Below are 22,848 nucleotides of genomic sequence, written 5' to 3'. Positions count from 1 at the left end.
CAAATGAGAAGAAAGATAAATAGAAGCATTCTAAGGCGAAGTATATTACGATAGAGAGATGAGAAGTGGACATAGAAGAGAGAAATATCTGTGTATTTCAATATTATCAAGAGCATGTAACATTACACATATTTCTTATCAAGCTAGGAGGAGCATTGGGAGAAATTAACCGTGGCATACATACATATATGTATAGCATATGATTCTTTCCCATGATGTATCATCTAAGAAGGCTGGTCAGCCATTTTCGCTTTTTATTTTAAAAGATAAATAGAGAAATTTAAACTTTCGGATGCTGGTAAATTATGTACTTTTTGTATTTTTTATTGTATTAAACTATACAACACTCTCCTTTTGTTTTGCAATCGATCTTATTTTCTCCTTTTTTAGCCGATGTCTTTTTATCTTTTTGTTTACTTTATGCATAAATTTTGGCGTTTAATAGTACATTGTATTCCTATTATAAATAAGTAAAATGTGCCCATCATTCGCGGTTAATGTTTTGGAAGTGAGAGTTTTTTTATCATTTTATGTCCGAATCAACCATGTCATGTAGTTTAACTCACATTTTGTCCGACGTTTACCTTGCGGTGACAGGATCCCCGGAAGACAGCCAGGAATCTGGTGTCAGAACAAAACGACAGGCGGACGATTACAGCCGGATACAGATTCTGATGGTAGTCGACTTCGCTGTGTACTCGTGGTAAATAAAACCTCATCAAAACCATTGAAAACCGTGTTTACTTCGATTCAATAGTACCAATATCCGGTGTAAAACTAAAGAAAGTGCTCCACTTGTGACACACACGAACTAATACTATTGAAAGAAAGAAAGCAAGAAAGAAAGAAAGAAAGAAAGAAAGAAAAGATGAGTCCAATGGTGAAATACCATTCGTTAATCCTAATTTTAACATGAAAAAAATCGTATTAGGATATGCGCAGATTACATAGGAGTGCCACTGATTTAATTCTGGTGTGATGGTTTAACTAGGTTTTACAAACTTACCAACCTGCCAGATGCCACGAGACAAGAACGTGACAAGGCCACAGAGCAGAACATCACGCGCTACTATTCATTTGTATTCAACAGGGTAGGTACACATCCAGAAATATTTCAGAGAAATCACACATCTATTTGACATATCAGCGTACCCATTCATTATCAATGGTAACTAAGGACCCCTAAAATGGTATTATCTGAGATGTTGTGAGTAATCGGAAAAGTTGTCCGGACACTTCTGTGCAGAGACAAAGCTGAATTCTGTAATGTACGCATTCAGTGAGGGCTATGTTAAGCCTTTTGATATAAAACAATCACATTTTCAGTTATATCATTTTGCGACCAATATTAATATATACATTTGAATGTTGATCAGTTCACTGAAACTGTCCATGTGTTTTATTTGTAGACGAATGCACGTTACGAGGGAATACAGGATTCGGATGTGAGGATACAGCTAGAGTTTGGAGGGCTCATCATCGCTAAGGTGAGAAGCCTATTGTAGAGCTCATCATCGCTAAGGTGAGAAGCCTATTGTAGGCTTTATCAACGCTTAGATAGTTATCCTTACCATAGGGCTCACCATCGCTAGTGTACAAAGGCTTCCCTCATCATCGCTAATGTGCAGGGGCTTGATGTAAGGCTCATCATTGCTGAGGAACAAATGCTTACCATAGGGCTCATCATCGCTAGTGTACAAATGCTTACCATAGGGATCATCATTGCTGAGGTACAAATGCTTACCATAGGGCTCATCATCGCTAGTGTACAAATGCTTACCATAGGGATCATCATTGCTGAGGTACAAATGCTTACCATAGGGCTCATCATCGCTAGTGTACAAATGCTTACCATAGGGCTCATCATCGCTAGTGTACAAAGGCTTCCCTCATCATCGCTAAAGAGCAGGGGCTTGATGTAAGGCTCATCATTGCTAAGGTACAGAGACTTACTATGTTAACTTAAGTATGACGAATGGTAGTGATAAGAGCGAAAAAAAACAACTATTTTGATGTAAAGCACGTTTTTAATGTAGAGGATGGAGAGGATTGATCAAACGTTTTTCTTGGTTTAAGCTACTGAAATACTGAAGATTTAAAATAGCCTTTGACAGATAGGATAAGATTAAGTACAGTTCCTTGTTAAAAAAAGAATCCAGGTCATTTTCTAAACAGGATAGGATAATGTAGACAATACGATGTAATGTAGACAATACGATGTAATGTAGACAATACGATGTAATGTAGACAATACGATGTAATGTAGACAATACAATGTAATTCTGTAAAGAGGATAAACATATTAAGTGTCTTAGCTGCAAGCACAACTACGAACCTGCAGATCGTATGTATGCTGTTGACAATGCTGTAGCGTAAACGATGGCGATATAAGGAGATATTCTACTGTGTTGTGTATGGCAATATAACGAGATATTCTACTGTGTTGTGTATGGCAAGATAACGAGATATTCCACTAGACTGTGTATGGCAAGATAACGAGATATTCCACTAGACTGTGTATGGCAATATAACGAGATATTCTACTGTGTTGTGTATGGCAATATAACGAGATATTCCACTAGACTGTGTATGGCAATATAACGAGATATTCCACTAGACTGTGTATGACAATATAACGAGATATTCCACTAGACTGTGTATGGCAAGATAACTAGGTATTCCACAGTACTATTGTTGTTGACAGAATGCCACCGCGGCGTACTGGACGGAGGGTCGTCGTGAGGAGCCCGAGGAGGGGTCACTGAGGGACATGGTTGATGCTTCCGAGGTACTGGAGGATTTCCAGGGCTGGGTCAACGATACTATCCTTCCGCCCTTTGACCATATAGTGCTCTTCACGGGGTAGGTCACGTGACCAATAAGTTTGACTGATTTACGTTACATAGTTGGTTTGACCGATAAGTTATACACTACAATAACAGTTAGTCACGTTTTAACGTATAGAGTTATGGTTAGGTCCAATAAGTTATACCCTACACTAACAGTTAGTCACGTTTTTACGTATAGAGTTATGGTTAGGTCCAATAAGTTATACCCTACAATAACAGTTAGTCACGTTTTTACGTATAGAGTTATGGTTAGGTCCAATAAGTTATACCCTACAATAACAGTTAGTCACGTTTTTACGTATAGAGTTATGGTTAGGTCCAATAAGTTATACCCTACAATAACAGTTAGTCACGTTTTTACGTATAGAGTTATGGTTAGGTCCAATAAGTTATACCCTACACTAACAGTTAGTCACGTTTTTACGTATAGAGTTATGGTTAGGTCCAATAAGTTATACCCTACAATAACAGTTAGTCACATTTTTACGTATAGAGTTATGGTTAGGTCCAATAAGTTATACCCTACAATAACAGTTAGTCACGTTTTTACGTATAGAGTTATGGTTAGGTCCAATAAGTTATACCCTACAATAACAGTTAGTCACGTTTTTACGTATAGAGTTATGGTTAGGTCCAATAAGTTATACCCTACAATAACAGTTAGTCACGTTTTTACGTATAGAGTTATGGTTAGGTCCAATAAGTTATACCCTACAATAACAGTTAGTCACGTTTTTACGTATAGAGTTATGGTTAGGTCCAATAAGTTATACCCTACAATAACAGTTAGTCACGTTTTTACGTATAGAGTTATGGTTAGGTCCAATAAGTTATACCCTACAATAACAGTTAGTCACGTTTTTACGTATAGAGTTATGGTTAGGTCCAATAAGTTATACCCTACAATAACAGTTAGTCACGTTTTTACGTATAGAGTTATGGTTAGGTCCAATAAGTTATACCCTACAATAACAGTTAGTCACGTTTTTACGTATAGAGTTATGGTTAGGTCCAATAAGTTATACCTTACCATGGTAGTTCGACACGTTGTAACGAGTGATCGACCAAATGACACATATTATTTGCTTAGCTGAATGTAACAGTTTAAGAGAAGATGTCAACCAACAGACCTACCCGTAACATAATATAGCATGCACCTCTTTTGTCCAGTCCCTGTGGATTCACGGACCTAACAAAACATACATGTACAAGCACCGCGCGCAACCGATTTCTCCGGACTAACATATCTATCTACCCGTAACACTCCGGACTAACATATCTACCCGTAACACTCCGGACTAACATATCTACCCGTAACACTCCGGACTAACATATCTACCCGTAACACTCCGGACTTACGTATCTACCCGTAACACTCCGGACTAACATATCTACCCGTAACACTCCGGCCTTACGTGTCTACCCGTAACACTCCGGACTAACATATCTACCCGTAACACTCCGGCCTTACGTGTCTACCCGTAACACTCCGGACTAACATATCTACCCGTAACACTCCGGACTAACATATCTACCCGTAACACTCCGGACTAACATATCTACCCGTAACACTCCGGACTAACATATCTACCCGTAACACTCCGGACTTACATATCTATCTACCCGTAACACTCCGGACTAACATATCTACCCGTAACACTCCGGACTAACATATCTACCCGTAACACTCCGGACTAACATATCTACCCGTAACACTCCGGCCTTACGTATCTACCCGTAACACTCCGGACTAACATATCTACCCGTAACACTCCGGACAAACATATCTACCCGTAACACTCCGGCCTTACGTATCTACCCGTAACACTCCGGCCTTACGTATCTACCCGTAACACTCCGGACTAACATATCTACCCGTAACACTCCGGACTAACATATCTACCCGTAACACTCCGGACTTACATATCTACCCGTAACATACATGCACCTCTGATGGATATTCTGTTTATTACATTTTATAGCAAAATATACCGAGGTATAACTCAATCTCTTAACCGCACTCGTGAAAAATATCCCAATATTAGCCACACTCGTGAAAAATATCCAAATATTAGCCACACTCGTGAAAAATATCCAAATTTTAGCCACACTCGTGAAAAATATCCAAATATTAGCCACACTCGTGAAAAATATCCAAATTTTAGCCACACTCGTGAAAAATATCCAAATATTAGCCACACTCGTGAAAAATATCCAAATATTAGCCACACTCGTGATATCTATGTGTTATTACTGTAGATGTTGTTTTAGATATCCTCTATCTATCGTCAACAGGTACAATCTGACGTACGGGGGCACGGCCTATTACAAAGGTAAGACACTAAACGTCCGCACGCGCTATACTCGTATTGTGAGGATTAACTCATGTCTTCATTTGTCGGGAAATTGTTATAACACTGTTTCTGCAAACTAGCACATGTAGTTCTAGTTGTCCCTAGCATCACTTACATCTCGAAAGTACACATATCTCTCAAGAATCATAAGGTATATGTCGTTGACATTTTTCAGCATATTGTATATTATGTTCTAATACAATAAACATTGAGTCAGGTGTTTAAATGTTGACATGGTTTCAGGTCTGTCGTTCCCGGATTCTATCTGTACGTTTTCCCCGATATCAGTTGTCGAGGACACATACGATACCCGGACTGTGGGATTCTTCGGCAGGGAAATAGGTCGGAGGTTAGTATTAACTAATCACGCTCTGCTACTGCTAAGTATTAGTATGGACTCGTGTAACATTTGGCCATGGGTCAAAACATTGTATTAGGTTAAATTGTATTATGTTACACTGTATCATGCTGCACTGTATTCCGGTATATTATATAAAGTAGCTTTTTATAACGTTACATTGTATTATGCTACAATGTCCGATGTTACATTGTATTACTTTACATTGTATTATTTTACATTGTATTATTTTACGTTGCATTACTTTACATTGTATTATTTTACCTTGTATCGTTTTACATTGTACTATATTGTATTGCGCTGCGTTACCGATACTTTATTGTTTTGTGTTTATTGCGTTGTATTTAGTTTTCATTGTGATGTATTTAGTTCAGTAGGATTTCGTTTTATTTTATCGTACTAGTATCTAGTGTGGTGCTAGCTTGGTTGAATTATCTTGTATTATGTTGTAGTCTCGGAGCGAGGCTGGACTTGGACGGAAATTTCTGTTTGTCCACAAACTTGAATATGATGACGCCTAGGTTCCGCTTCCCCCCGGACGAAGCTCGGGCTAGAAACCTGTGGGAGTTCTCCCCTTGTTCCATCAGCTACTTCAAGGATTTCATCGAGGAACTGGAAACGTATGTACAGCTAAAAACATATTTTAGGATAATCTATTAAATGCATTATACAGTAATCTGATAATTAGTTTCATAAGAACGTGGATGCCGTGTTTCGTCTCAAAAACAAACTTTATTATACAATGAAGGCATTTTGTTTCAATCAATACGATAGTTTATATATACCGAGCGAAGATAGCCAATATCGACCGAGGCCGGATTGATTAATTGCTTATATGAGCTCCATATCCTTTTATACAAAGTGCCTTAACTGTTTTATTACATTTCGGTATCAAAACAAGAGAACAAACCATTTAAGGTATGATTCCATGTCATTCGAATAGATCTGATTCCAAAATATTCACCAGAGCGTCATAACTACCTCATCTTTGATAAAACATCGAACTGAATTCTCGCGCAACTTGGTGGACACTTGTCCGATTGGCTGGAATTACGCGACGTCACAGAACACTAGCACGAGCGTGAAAGACGATGTTTTATCACTGTCGCAGAGTAAATGGTATCGGATGGAGACCAATCAACATCTAATAAAAAAGTGAAAATGTAATGAAAATTAAATGGAATATAGTAATTCTACCATCTGAGTTATTTGAATACTACTGATAATATTATTACATAATTAGTAGGGTATTACATACACACACGTGCTTCACATTCTTTGGCCCCCACTATAAGAATTATAAAATGAATCGAATTATTGGGTTATAGCACCTCGCAATCCAGATTGTGACATTTCTATTGATCTTTGTTGGGTTTCTTCTCTCGTCTCCTACAGTATAGGTATCAGCGTCAGGCCCTTAACACCACTGACGAGTCCTAGGGGGACGAAACAGTTTGATCTACCTAACACTTAATTTGTATTAAAACAGGCTCAATATCTTGTGTGTCTTTTCTTCATTCCTTTCAGGAACTGCCTGGAGGACTCCTTCGGGAACCAGTACCCGGAGAACCTTGAACAGTACCTCCGGGAACTACCCGGGGATACATACGGGGCTGACCAACAGTGTAGACTGACCAACGGTCAAAACTCATACGTCTGTCGGGTAAATTATAGACTGTCTCCAGAATAGCAAATCATAAATTAACCAAACTTCATCATTTAAGTCTCTTGGATATGTCTGAATCAATATTGCAAAACAGGAAGATTTGCCAGTATAAGAATATATCTGGACAATTCTTGTTCTTGTATAACTTGATATATTTTACAATAACTGAAAAAAGTGATATTAACTAAACATGTCAATCACTCTTGTCGGGGGAAACCGGTATACCCGGTAAACCCATGTGGTCGAGCAGGTGACACCCATTCATCTGGCAGGGGAATCGTTTTGTATTTTTTTGTGTTTATAGTAGTAAATGAACGATATTTAATAAAAACGCATCATCATACTATTGTCATCAGAAATAACATTTAAACTATTATGTTCCTGTTGAGCACCAAACCTCAACACGACTAACCTGGGGCCAGTCTCATCGACACAACTAACCTGGGGCCAGTCTCATCAATATTCCTGAAGGATATTCCTCAAATTAACATTTCCCACAGAGAAACTTTACAGAATTAAAGGAAAGTTCCTTAACTTATATTTCCTTTATTCTGTAATGCTTTCCAATGTAAAACTTCAAGTTAAAGAAGCTAAGGAACGTTGAAGTAACCGGGGTGTGTACCTATATTGTAATACAGCATCCTATGACATCTTAGCGAGGTTGGTTTAACATTCGGTAAGTATTACACCCCTAACCGTTAATGGTATACCGTTACCTAGCCGTTTACGCTAATCAGACATGTCCTAGTTTGTATTGGGGACTCGATTAACATTCGTTGTAATGGTATCCCACACTGATGTCTACAGGTAGTAAACCTTGGAGACTCCCACCCTCCATTTGTCCACGTGATGTCCCAATACCGTCCTATTTAGACGACGATATTATCTATGTAAATGTTTTATTTGAGATTCATAAAGTGATGAATGTTACACAGGAATTCATCATGGACTACTCGACTATTTGCCGCGGAATGCCATGCTTTGTTCCGGAGACTGGCTTATGCGCACTCTTGCTTCCGGCAGACGGCACCTTGTGCGGAAACAGTTCAGTATGTTTCATCTTAAAAATCAGAGATCGTTTTGAACATCGGAACAAAAAAGATTGTGTGTTGATTTTTGTGTGTGTTATTAATTCAATGTAATGTACGTGTAATTAATTTAATGTAATCATTTTGTTTTTGTAGAAATGCAATCAAGGCGTCTGTGAAAAAGATATCACAGCTGAGACTGCAGTAGGTACGTCAAACTAAAGTTAAATAACACGACTAATATGAAAGGACTTTGGTACAAAAAATAGATATCACAACCAATGTATGATTCTCTCACCTTCATCAGACAAGATAAAAAATTTTATCGTTTCCTAGGAATTTGAGTTTTACAATGTATATGTTTGTATCGTTTCCGGGGAGTTTGAGATTTACAATACTATATATTTGTATCGTTTCATGGGAGTTTGAGTTTTACAATGTATATATTTGTATCGTTTCATGGGAGTTTGAGTTTTACAATGTATATATTTGTATCGTTTCATGGGAGTTTGAGTTTTACAATATATATATTTGTATCGTTTCATGGGAGTTTGAGTTTTACAATGTATATATTTGTATCGTTTCCTGGGAGTTTGAGTTTTACAATGTATATATTTGTATCGTTGTCTGGGAGTTTGAGTTTTACAATGTATATGTTTGTATCGTTTCCTTGTAGTTTTATTTTTCATTGTGTTGCCTTGAAGTCTGAGTTTTACGATGAATATTTTCTATTTTTGCCGCTAAGCCAGAGTTTTACAATGTATATTTTCTAGTGTTGCTTTGAATCCCGAGTTTTACCATGTATATTTTCTATTGTGTTGCCTTGAAGCCTGAGTTTTACAATTTATATTTCTATTATGTTGCCTTAAAGACTGAATTTTACAATGTATATTTTATATATGGTGTCCTGAAGCCTGAGTTTTACAAAAGTATGTCCAGCGATTTGTCATTGCCTTATGCATTATGTCACTGTATTTAAATCAGAGTAACCTTGGTAACGTTGTGGTTAACATCATAGATAACTGCGTGTTTGGTGACCAGCCGGTCCTGCCGTTCGGACGGACATGCGGCGAGATCGACCTTGAGCCATACACCTGCTATGACCAGTCATTAGAGAGATCTTGTTGTGCCAAATGTAACAGTTTTAGGACCAAGATTACCGGTAAGTCAGAAGGTCTCTACTATTTAACTATGACAACTATCTGTAATATATATAGGCAAACAACCCGTAACTACGAATTGGTTCTATACTAGACAAAAAAGTGATACCGTTTTAATGTAAATTTTCTCGATATTCAAAATTAACCAATTTACATCTTTGTTATTTTAAACTGAGAGTTTATTAAATAGACAGTGCGCTTGTTGCTTAAAATGAAGATTTTGAAGATAACCGATATTTTTGTTGTATCAGATTGTGTTTGTGGGTTTGTAATTAAAGACTGCGAGTTTGTTTTATACTGCGAGTTTATTTTAGACTACGAGTTTGTTGTTTTAGACTGATTGTTTATTGTTTTAGACAGCGAGTTTTTTTTAAACTTATAGTGTTGTTTTAGACTGCGAGCTTCTTGTTTTATACTGTGAGTTTGTTGTTTTATACTGCAAGTTTGTTGTTTTAGACGGTGAGTCTGTTGTTTGAGACTGCGAGTTTGTTGTTTTAGACTGCGAGTTTGTTTTATATTGCAAGTTTATTGTCTGAGATTGCGAGTTTGTTGTTTAATTTTTCGATTTTGTTGTTTTAGACTGCGTGTTTGTTATTTAAGACTGCGAGTTTGTTGTTTTATACTGTTAGTTTGTTGTTTAAGACAGCCAATTTGTTTTTTAAACTGCGGGTGTGTTGTTTTAGACTGCGAGTTTGTTGTTTTATACTGTGAGTTTTTTGTTTAAGACAGCCAATTTGTTGTTTAAGACTGTGAGTTTGTTGTTTTCGACTGCGAGTTTGTTGTTTTCGACTGCGAGTTTGTTGTTTTCAACTGCGAATTTGTTGTTTTCGACTTTGAGTTTGTTGTTTTCGACTTTGCGTTTGTTGTTTTCGACTTTGAGTTTGTTGTTTTCGACTTTGCGTTTGTTGTTTTAGACTTTTAGTTTGTTGTTTTAGACTGTGAGTTTGTTGTTTAAGACTGAGTTTGTTGTTTAAAACTGCGAATTTGTTGTTTTAGACTGTGAGTTTGTTGTTTTCAACTGCGAATTTGTTGTTTTCGACTTTGAGTTTGTTGTTTTAGACTTTGAGTGTGTTGTTTTAGACTGTGGGTTTGTTATTTTAGACTGCGAGTTTGTTGTTAAAACTTTGAGTTTGTTGTTTTAGCCTGCGACGTTGTTGTTTTATACTGTGAGTTTGTTGTTTAAGACAGCCAATTTGTTTTTTAAACTGCGGGTGTGTTGTTTTAGACTGTGTGTTTGTTGTTTGATACTGTGAACTTGTTGTTTAAGACTGCGAATTTATTGTTTAAATCTGCGAGTTTGTTGTTTAAGACTTTGAGTTTGTTGTTTTCGACTTTGCGTTTGTTGTTTTAGACTTTTAGTTTGTTGTTTTAGACTGTGAGTTTGTTGTTTAAGACTGATTTTTGTTGTTAAAAACTGCGAATTTGTTGTTTTAGACTTTGAGTTTGTTGTTTAAAACTGCGAGTTTGTTTAAGACTTTGAGTGTGTTGTTTTAGACTGCGAGTTTGTTGTTTAAGACTACGAGTTTGTTGTTAAAGACTGCGAGTTTGTTGTTTTCGACTGCGAGTTTTTTAGACTGTGAGTTTGTTGTTTTCGACTGTGAGTTTGTTGTTTTCGACTTTGAGTTTGTTGTTTTCGACTTTGAGTTTGTTGTTTTAGACTTTGAGTGTGTTGTTTTAGACTGTGGGTTTGTTATTTTAGACTGCGAGTTTGTTGTTAAAACTTTGAGTTTGTTGTTTTAGCCTGCGACGTTGTTGTTTTATACTGTGAGTTTGTTGTTTAAGACAGCCAATTTGTTTTTTAAACTGCGGGTGTGTTGTTTTAGACTGTGTGTTTGTTGTTTTCGACTTTGAGTTTGTTGTTTTCGACTTTGAGTTTGTTGTTTTCGACTTTGAGTTTGTTGTTTTAGACTTTGAGTGTGTTGTTTTAGACTGTGGGTTTGTTATTTTAGACTGCGAGTTTGTTGTTAAAACTTTGAGTTTGTTGTTTTAGCCTGCGACGTTGTTGTTTTATACTGTGAGTTTGTTGTTTAAGACAGCCAATTTGTTTTTTTAAACTGCGGGTGTGTTGTTTTAGACTGTGTGTTTGTTGTTTTCGACTTTGAGTTTGTTGTTTTCGACTTTGAGTTTGTTGTTTTCGACTTTGAGTTTGTTGTTTTAGACTTTGAGTGTGTTGTTTTAGACTTTGAGTGTGTTGTTTTAGACTGTGGGTTTGTTATTTTAGACTGCGAGTTTGTTGTTAAAACTTTGAGTTTGTTGTTTTAGCCTGCGACGTTGTTGTTTTATACTGTGAGTTTGTTGTTTAAGACAGCCAATTTGTTTTTTAAACTGCGGGTGTGTTGTTTTAGACTGTGTGTTTGTTGTTTGATACTGTGAACTTGTTGTTTAAGACTGCGAATTTATTGTTTAAATCTGCGAGTTTGTTGTTTACGACTTTGAGGTAGTTGTTTAAGACTTTGAGTTTGTTGTTTTAGACTTTGAGTTTGTTGTTTAAGAGTTTGAGTTTGTTGTTTAAGAGTTTGAGTTTGTTGTTTAAGAGTTTGAGTTTGTTGTTTAAGACTGCGAGTATGTTGTTTAAGACTGCGAGTTTGTTGTTTTAGACTTTGAGTTTGTTGTTTTATACTGCGAGTATGTTGTTTTATACTGTGAGTTTGTTGTTTTAGACTGTGGGATTGTTGTTTTAGACTGCTACTTTGTTGTTTTATACTGTGATTTTGTTGTTTTAGACAGTGAGTTTATTTCAGACTGCTACTTTGTTTTGTGCTGCGAGATTGTTGCTTTAGACTGAGAGTTTGGCGTTTTAGACAGCAGTTTGCTGTTTTAGAATGTGATAACCGATAGTTTTTGTCTTAGAGTGTGGGTTTGTTTTAGACTGCGAGTGTGGCGTTCAAAACGATGAGTTTGCTGTTTTAGACTGATTTTTCGAGATAACCGATAGTTTGTTGCTTTAGACTGCGAGTTTGGTGATAAGATCGGCACGTGTAGGGAGGAGAACTGTGATACCGAGCGGGAGACGTGTTGTGCTCTGTGCCAGACCCCGGTAGAGGAGACCACCACGGAGATATACACAACTACTACGACAGAGGAGGAGACTACCACTACCACTACCACTCCAACAACTACAACCACTGGTAAATACTACCAAACCCACCACTACCACTCCAACAACTACCACCACCGGTAAATACTACCAAACCAATCACTACCACTACCACTCCAACAACTACAACCACGGGTAAATACTACCAAACCAATCACTACCACTCCAACAACTACCACCACCGGTAAATACATCTACTACCAACCCACCACTACCACTACCACTCCAACAAATACAACCACCGGTAAATACTACCAAACCCACCACTACCACTCCAACAACTACAACCACTGGTAAATACATCTACTACCAAACCTACAGTTACCACTACCACTCCAACAACTACAACCACCGGTAAATACATCTACTACCAAACCAACCACTACCACTACCACTCCAACAACTACAACCACCGGTAAATACTACCAAACCCACCACTACCACTACCACTCAAACAACTACAACCACCGGTAAATACTACCAAACCAATCACTACCACTACCACTCCAACAACTACAACCACCGGTAAATACTACCAAACCCACCACTACCACTCCAACAACTACAACCACTGGTAAATACATCTACTACCAAACCTACAGTTACCACTACCACTCCAACAACTACAACCACCGGTAAATACATCTACTACCAAACCAACCACTACCACTACCACTCCAACAACTACAACCACCGGTAAATACTACCAAACCCACCACTACCACTACCACTCCAACAACTACAACCACCGGTAAATACTACCAAACCAATCACTACCACTCCAACAACTACAACCACTGGTAAATACATATACTACCAACCTACCACTACCACTACCACTCCAACAACTACAACCACCGGTAAATACATCTACTACCAAACCAACCACTACCACTACCACTCCAACAACTACAACCACCGGTAAATACTACCAAACCCACCACTACCACTACCACTCCAACAACTACAACCACCGGTAAATACTACCAAACCCACCACTACCACTCCAACAACTACAACCACTGGTAAATACATCTACTACCAAACCTACAGTTACCACTACCACTCCAACAACTACAACCACCGGTAAATACATCTACTACCAAAACCACCACTACCACTCCAACAACTACAACCACCAGTAAATACTTCTACTACCAAACCCACCACTACCACTCCAACAACTACAACCACCGGTAAATACATCTACTACCAAACCCACCACTACCACTCCAACAACTACAACTGCCGGTAAGTACATCTACTACCAAACCCACCACAACCACTACCATTCCAACAACTACAACCACCGGTAAATGCATCTACTACCAAACCCACCACTACCACTCCAACAATTACAACCGCCGGTAAATACATCTACTACCAAACCCACCACAACCACTCCAACAACTACAACCACTGGTCAGTACATCTACTACCAAATCTACCACTACCACTACCACTCCAACAGCTACAACCACCGGTAAATACTACCAACCCACCACCACCACTCCAACAACTACAACCACCGGTAAATACATCTACTACCAAACCCACCACTACCGTTACCACTCAAACAACTTCAACCACCGGTAAATACATCTACTACCAACCCACCACTACCACTCCAACAACTACAACCACCAGTAAATACTACAAAACCCACCACTACCACTACTTCTCCAACAACTACAACCACTGGTAAATACATCTACTACCAACCTACCACTACCACTACCACTCCAACAACTACAACCACCGGTAAGTACATCTACTACCAAACCCACCACTACCACTCCCACCGGTAAATACTACCAAACCCACCACTACCACTCCCACAACTACAACTACAACCACCGGTAAATACTATCGAAACCATCACTATCACACCAACAACCACAATCACCGATAAATAATATATTACCAAACCAACCGTTACTACGACAACTATAACTTCAACAACTACAACCAGCGGTAAATACATCTACTACCAAACCCACCACAACCACTACCACTCCAACAACTATCACCACAGGTAAATACTACCAAAACCATCACTACCACTACCACTCCAACAACTACAACTACCGGTAAATACAACCAAAACCATCACTATCACTACCACTCAAACAACTACAACCACTGGTAAATACTACCAAACCCACCACTACCACTCCAACAACTACCACCACAGGTAAATACTACCAAAACCATCACTACCACTACCACTCCAACAACTACAACTACCGGTAAATACAACCAAAACCATCACTACCACTACCACTCAAACAACTACAACCACTGGTAAATACTACCAAACCCACCACTACCACTCCAACAACTACAACCACCGGTAAATACTTCTACTACCAAACCCACCACTACCACTACCACTCCAACAACTACAACCACCGGTAAATACATCTACTACCAAACCCATCACTACCACTACCACTCCAACAACTACAACCACCGGTAAATACTACCAAACCCACCACTACCACACCCACTCCATCAACTACAACCACCGGTAAATACTATTGAAACCATCACTTTCACACCAACAACCACAATCACCGATAAATAATATATTACCAAACCAACCGTTACCACGACAACTATAACTCCAACAACTACAACCACCGGTAAATACTTCTACTACCAAACCCACCACAACCACTACCACCACTCCAACATTTACAACCACCGGTAAATACTTCTACTACCAAACCCACCACTACCACTACCACTCCACCAACTACAACCGCCGGTAAATACATCTACTACCAAACCCACCACAACCACTACCACCACTCCAACATTTACAACCACAGGTAAATACATCTACTACCAACCCACCACTACCACTACCACTCCCAACAACTACAACCACCGGTAAATACTTCTACTACCAAACCCACCACAACCACTACCACCACTCCAACATTTACAACCACAGGTAAATACATCTACTACCAACCCACCACTACCACTACCACTCCAACAACTACAACCACCGGTAAATACATCTACTACCAAACCCACCACTACCACTACCACTCAAACAACTACAAACACTGTTAAATACATCTACTACCAACCCACCACTACCACTACCACTCCAACAACTACAACCACCGGTAAAAACTACAAAACCCACCACTACCACTACTTCTCCAACAACTACAACCACTGGTAAATACATCTACTACAAACCTACCACTACCACTCCAACAACTACAACCACCGGTAAGTACATCTACTACCAAACCCACCACTACCACTACCAATCCAACAACTACAACCAGCGGTAAATACATCTACTACCAACCCATCACTACCACTCCAACAACTACAACCACCGGTAAGTACATCTATTACCAAACCCACCACTACCACTACCACTCAAACAACTACAACCACCGGTAAATACATCTACTACCAAACCCACCACTACCACTACCACTCCAACAACTACAACCACCGGTAAATACATCTACTACCAACCCACCACTACCACTCCAGCAACTACAACCACCGGTAAAAACTACAAAACCCACCACTACCACTACTTCTCCAACAACTACAACCACCGGTAAATACATCTACTATCAAACCCACCACTACCACTACCAATCCAACAACTACAACCACCGGTAAATACATCTACTACCAAACCCACCACTACCACTACCACTCCAACAACTACAACCACCGGTAAATACATCTACTACCAACCCACCACTACCACTCCAACAACTACAACCACCGGTAAAAACTACAAAACCCACCACTAACACTACTTCTCCAACAACTACAACCACCGGTAAATACATCTACTATCAAACCCACCACTACCACTACCACTCCAACAACTACAACCACAGGTAAATACATCTACTACCAAACCCACCACTACCACTCCAACAACTACAACCACCGGTAAATACATCTACTACCAAACCCACCACTACCACTACCACTCCAACAACTACAACCACCGGTAATTACTACTAAACCAATCACTACCACTACCACTACAACAACTTCAACTACCGAAAAAAACTACCAAACCCACCACTACCACTACCACTCCAACAACTACAACCACCGGTAAATACTACCAAACCCACCACTACCACTACCACTCAAACAACTACAACCACCGGTAAATACTACCAAACCCACCACTACCACTCCCACAACTACAACTACAACCACCGGTAAATACTATTGAAACCATCACTTTCACACCAACAACCACAATCACCGATAAATAATATATTACCAAACCAACCGTTACCACGACAACTATAACTCCAACAACTACAACCACCGGTAAATACATCTACTATCAAACCCACCACTACCACTACCACTCCAACAACTACAACCACAGGTAAATACATCTACTACCAAACCCACCACTACCACTCCAACAACTACAACCACCGGTAAATACATCTACTACCAAACCCACCACTACCACTACCACTCCAACAACTACAACCACCGGTAATTACTACTAAACCAATCACTACCACTACCACTACAACAACTTCAACTACCGAAAAAAACTACCAAACCCACCACTACCACTACCACTCCAACAACTACAACCACCGGTAAATACTACCAAACCCACCACTACCACTACCACTCAAACAACTACAACCACCGGTAAATACTACCAAACCCACCACTACCACTCCCACAACTACAACTACAACCACCGGTAAATACTATTGAAACCATCACTTTCACACCAACAACCACAATCACCGATAAATAATATATTACCAAACCAACCGTTACCACGACAACTATAACTCCAACAACTACAACCACCGGTAAATACATCTACTACCAACCCACCACTACCACCTCAACAACTACAACCACCGGTCAATACATCTACTACCAAACCCACCACTACCACTCAAACAACTTCAACCACCGGTAAATACATCTACTATCAAACCCACCACTACCACTACCACTTCAACAACTACAACCACCGGTAAATACTACCAAACCCACCACTACCACTACCACTCCAACAACTACAACCACCGGTAAATACTACCAAACCCACCACTACCACTACCACTCCAACAACTACAACCACCGGTAAATACATCTACTACCAACCTACCACTACCACTCCAACAACTACAACCACCGGTAAATACATCTACTACCAAACCCACCACTACCACTACCACTCCAACAACTACAACCACCGGTAATTACTACTAAACCAATCACTACCACTACCACTACAACAACTTCAACTTCCGAAAAAAACTACCAAACCCACCACTACCACTACCACTCCAACAACTACAACCACCGGTAAATACTACCAAACCCACCACTACCACTACCACTCAAACAACTACAACCACCGGTAAATACTACCAAACCCACCACTACCACTCCCACAACTACAACTACAACCACCGGTAAATACTATTGAAACCATCACTTTCACACCAACAACCACAATCACCGATAAATAATATATTACCAAACCAACCGTTACCACGACAACTATAACTCCAACAACTACAACCACCGGTAAATACATCTGCTACCAACCCACCACTACCACTACCACTCCAACAACTACAACCACCGGTAAATACATCTACTACCAACCCACCACTACCACTACCACCTCAACAACTACAACCACCGGTCAATACATCTACTACCAAACCCACCACTACCACTCAAACAACTTCAACCACCGGTAAATACATCTACTATCAAACCCACCACTACCACTACCACTTCAACAACTACAACCACCGGTAAATACTACCAAACCCACCACTACCACTACCACTCCAACAACTACAACCACCGGTAAATACTACCAAACCCACCACTACCACTACCACTCCAACAACTACAACCACCGGTAAATACATCTACTACCAAACCCACCACTACCATTCAAACAACTACAACCCCAGGTAAATACATCTACTACCAAACCCACCACTACCACTACCACTCCAACAACTACAACCACCGGTAAATACTACCAAACCCACCACTACCACTACCACTCCAACAACTACAACCACCGGTAAATACATCTACTACCAAACCCACCACTACCACTCAAACAACTACAACCCCAGGTAAATACATCTACTACCAAACCCACCACTACCACTACCACTCCAACAACTACAACCACCGGTAAATACATCTACTACCAACCCACCACTACCACTCCAACAACTACAACCACCGGTAAATACTACCAAAACCACCACTGCCACTCCAACGACTACAACCACTGGTAAATACTATCGAAACCATCACTATCACACCAACAACCACAATCACCGATAAATAATATATTACCAAACCAACCGTTACCACGACAACTATAACTCCAACAACTACAACCACCGGTAAATACTTCTACTACCAAACCCACCACTACCACTCCAACAACTACAACCACCAGTAAATACTTCTACTACCAAACCCACCACTACCACTACCACTCCAACAACTACAACCACCGGTAAATACATCTACTACCAAACAGCATTCCTACGCAATAATATATCATTCAAAAGCAAAAATATTACGCAATAATATATCATTCAAAAGCAAAAATATTGCGTCCATACGCAATAACATATCGTTCAAAAACAACAAAAATTGCGTCCATACGCAATAACACATCGTGCACAAAAAAAATAATGCGTTCCTACGCCATGATTATATTTTGATCATGTCATCCACAGCCATGTTATAACGAGACTACGACACCAGCAGCAAGTATATAGAGGATATCACATTTTTTATTAACGAAAAACCTACCCCGTATGCTAACTAGGCCTACAGCGATAATTTGTAAACAAAAAAAGTAGTTCCCCCTGTCCAGGTGCTGACATATATGTCGGGCTTTCTGATTGGTCAATTATTTTTGTATTTTCTAATCATTAATTTGATTGGTCAAATCAGCAAAAGTGATATTTTTCACTAGTGTATTTTTCTGAAAAATATCACTTTTATAGAATGAATAATTTTTGATATTTAATGTATTTTTTGTATACTAAGATGACACGGCTATTTTGTTTTCGGACAGTGATATTTAATGTATTTTTTGTATACTAAGATGACACGGCTATTTCGTTTTCGGACAGTGATATTTAATGTATTTTTTGTATACTAAGATGACACGGCTATTTTGTTTTCGGACAGTGATATTTAATATATTTTTTGTATACTAAGATGACACGGCTTTTTTGTTTTCGGACAGTGATATTTAATATATTTTTGTATACTAATATGACACGGCTATTTTGTTTTCGGACAGTGATATTTAATATATTTTTGTATACTAAGATGACACGGCTATTTTGTTTTCGGACAGTGATATTTAATATATTTTTGTATACTAATATGACACGGCTATTTTGTTTTCGGACAGTGATATTTAATATATTTTTGTATACTAAGATGACACGGCTATTTTGTTTTCGGACAGTGATATTTAATATAGTTTTGTATACTAAGATGACACGGCTATTTCGTTTTCGGACTGTGATATTTGATATATTTTTTGTATACTAAGACACGGCTATTTTGTTTTCGGACAGTGATATTTAATATATTTTTGTATACTAAGATGACACGGCTATTTTGTTTTCGGACAGTGATATTTAATATATTTTTGTATACTAAGATGACACGGCTATTTTGTTTTCGGACAGTGATATTTAATATATTTTTGTATACTGAGATGACACGGCTATTTTGTTTTCGGACAGTGATATTTAATATATTTTTGTATACTAAGATGACACGGCTATTTTGTTTTCGGACAGTGATATTTAATATATTTTTGTATACTGAGATGACACGGCTATTTTGTTTTCGGACAGTGATATTTAATATATTTTTGTATACTAAGATGACACGGCTATTTTGTTTTCGGACAGTGATATTTAATATATTTTTGTATACTAAGATGACACGGCTATTTTGTTTTCGGACAGTGATATTTAATATATTTTTGTATACTAAGATGTCACGGCTATTTTGTTTTCGGACAGTGATATTTAATATATTTTTTGTATACTGAGATGACACGGCTATTTTGTTTTCGGACAGTGATATTTAATATATTTTTGTATACTGAGATGACACGGCTATTTTGTTTTCGGACAGTGATATTTAATATATTTTTTGTATACTAAGATGACACGGCTTTTTTGTTTTCGGACAGTTATATTTAATATATTTTTGTATACTAAGATGACACGGCTATTTTGTTTTCGGACAGTGATATTTAATGTATTTTTTGTATACTAAGATGACACGGCTATTTTGTTTTCGGACAGTGATATTTAATATATTTTTGTATACTAAGATGACACGGCTATTTTGTTTTCGGACAGTGATATTTTATATATTTTTGTATACTGAGATGACACGGCTATTTTGTTTTCGGACAGTGATATTTAATATATTTTTGTATACTAAGATGACACGGCTATCTTTTTTTCGGACAGTTATATTTAATATATTTTTGTATACTGAGATGACACGGCTATTTTGTTTTCGGACAGTGATATTTAATATATTTTTGTATACTAAGATGACACGGCTATTTTGTTTTCGGACAGTTATATTTAATATATTTTTGTATACTAAGATGACACGGCTATTTTGTTTTCGGACAGTGATATTTAATATATTTTTGTATACTAAGATGACACGGCTATCTTTTTTTCGGACAGTTATATTTAATATATTTTTGTATACTGAGATGACACGGCTATTTTGTTTTCGGACAGTGATATTTAATATATTTTTGTATACTAAGATGACACGGCTATCTTTTTTTCGGACAGTTATATTTAATATATTTTTGTATACTGAGATGACACGGCTATTTTGTTTTCGGACAGTTATATTTAATATATTTTTGTATACTGAGATGACACGGCTATTTTGTTTTCGGACAGTTATATTTAATATATTTTTGTATACTGAGATGACACGGCTATCTTATTTTCGGACAGTGATATTCAATATATTTTTGTATACTAAGATGACACGGCTATTTTGTTTTCGGACAGTTATATTTAATATATATTTGATGTATACTGAGATGACACGGCTATTTTGAATTTTCAGAAGCTACAACCACAACCACTCGGAAACCAAGGTATGTGTATGTCATATGTACATGATATATCTGTGTATCGATTATCAATTAAATGCACATTCCGGCTATCACCAAAACCATGTGTAGTATCATGACCAGGAACTGTAGCATCAAGAGAGCTTGAGTGTAATAATGTTCAAATTCATATTTTTGTAGAAGATTTTTAACTAAAAAAAAAGAAAAGAAAAAAGATGATTCATTGGCTGTTATTGGGATTAAAGTAGCGGACTATGTATGTAATAACCCAGCTAGAATTGTCTTGCATACCGTAGTTGATGTAGGCTACAGGTTTAACTCATACCGTAGTTGATGTAGGCTACAGGTTTAACTCATACCGTAGTTGATGTAGGCTACAGGTTTAACTCATACCGTAGTTTATATAGGCTACAGGTTTAACTGAATTAGTGAGGAATCTCAGACTTATTGTTTGTCTATATTTCAGCACGACAACCACCACACCAACAACTACCACCACTACTCCGCCCACCACACCCAGGCCACGCCCAGATTGCTATACCATGTTCCGTCTCATTGACAACTATCCATCAGCCTCCTATGACGAAGTTTACGAGTGGCCCTGGCTGGACAGACTCTATTGTTTCCTTTCAAGGTCAAGGTTGTTAGACTTTGGGATGAACTACTACAGGACAATGACCTACACTCGTAGTTACCCACGGCGACGTCGAAGGTCAAGGTCGTACAGAAGACACAGACATAGTTACAGGCGGAGAGGCATATTTGGATGGAGAAGATAGAGATAAGTTTTGATAGATGTCGGAAGGTCATTGTAAATAAAACTGCATTTCGTATTTGTTGATATTTTTACATTAATAAATATTCATTGCATCACTCCTTTTTTGTGTATTTTTTGTTAAGCACATACATAGTACATTAAATACCATGTCGTCTTCATAGATCAAATGGAAAACATCTCCAAGTTGATACTGCCATACCACATTAAGCTGTGGATCTCAAATAGTATAATATTATACATGTACGATTTAGTTGGCCACTTAATCCAGATATGAAATATCGTGGTTGATCATAATTAATCACTTCTTTCCTTAAACAATTACTCAAAATTATTATGACTCAGGTTTTGTTTATCAATACATTATATAAGTGTACATG

At 38.1% G+C, this 22,848-nt stretch overlaps 1 pseudogene; it reads left to right on the top strand.

The window, feature by feature from the left end:
* Nucleotides 1–545: 545 nt before the first annotated feature.
* The window catches only part of LOC117316378, a 28,398-nt pseudogene continuing 6,095 nt past the window's right edge, over nucleotides 546–22,848 (top strand).

This window comes from Pecten maximus, chromosome 18 (genome assembly GCF_902652985.1).
Source record: "Pecten maximus chromosome 18, xPecMax1.1, whole genome shotgun sequence".
Lineage (NCBI taxonomy): Eukaryota > Metazoa > Mollusca > Bivalvia > Pectinida > Pectinidae > Pecten > Pecten maximus.
The sequence above is the reverse complement of the archived record's forward strand: the minus strand, read 5'-3'. Positions and strand labels throughout refer to the sequence as shown.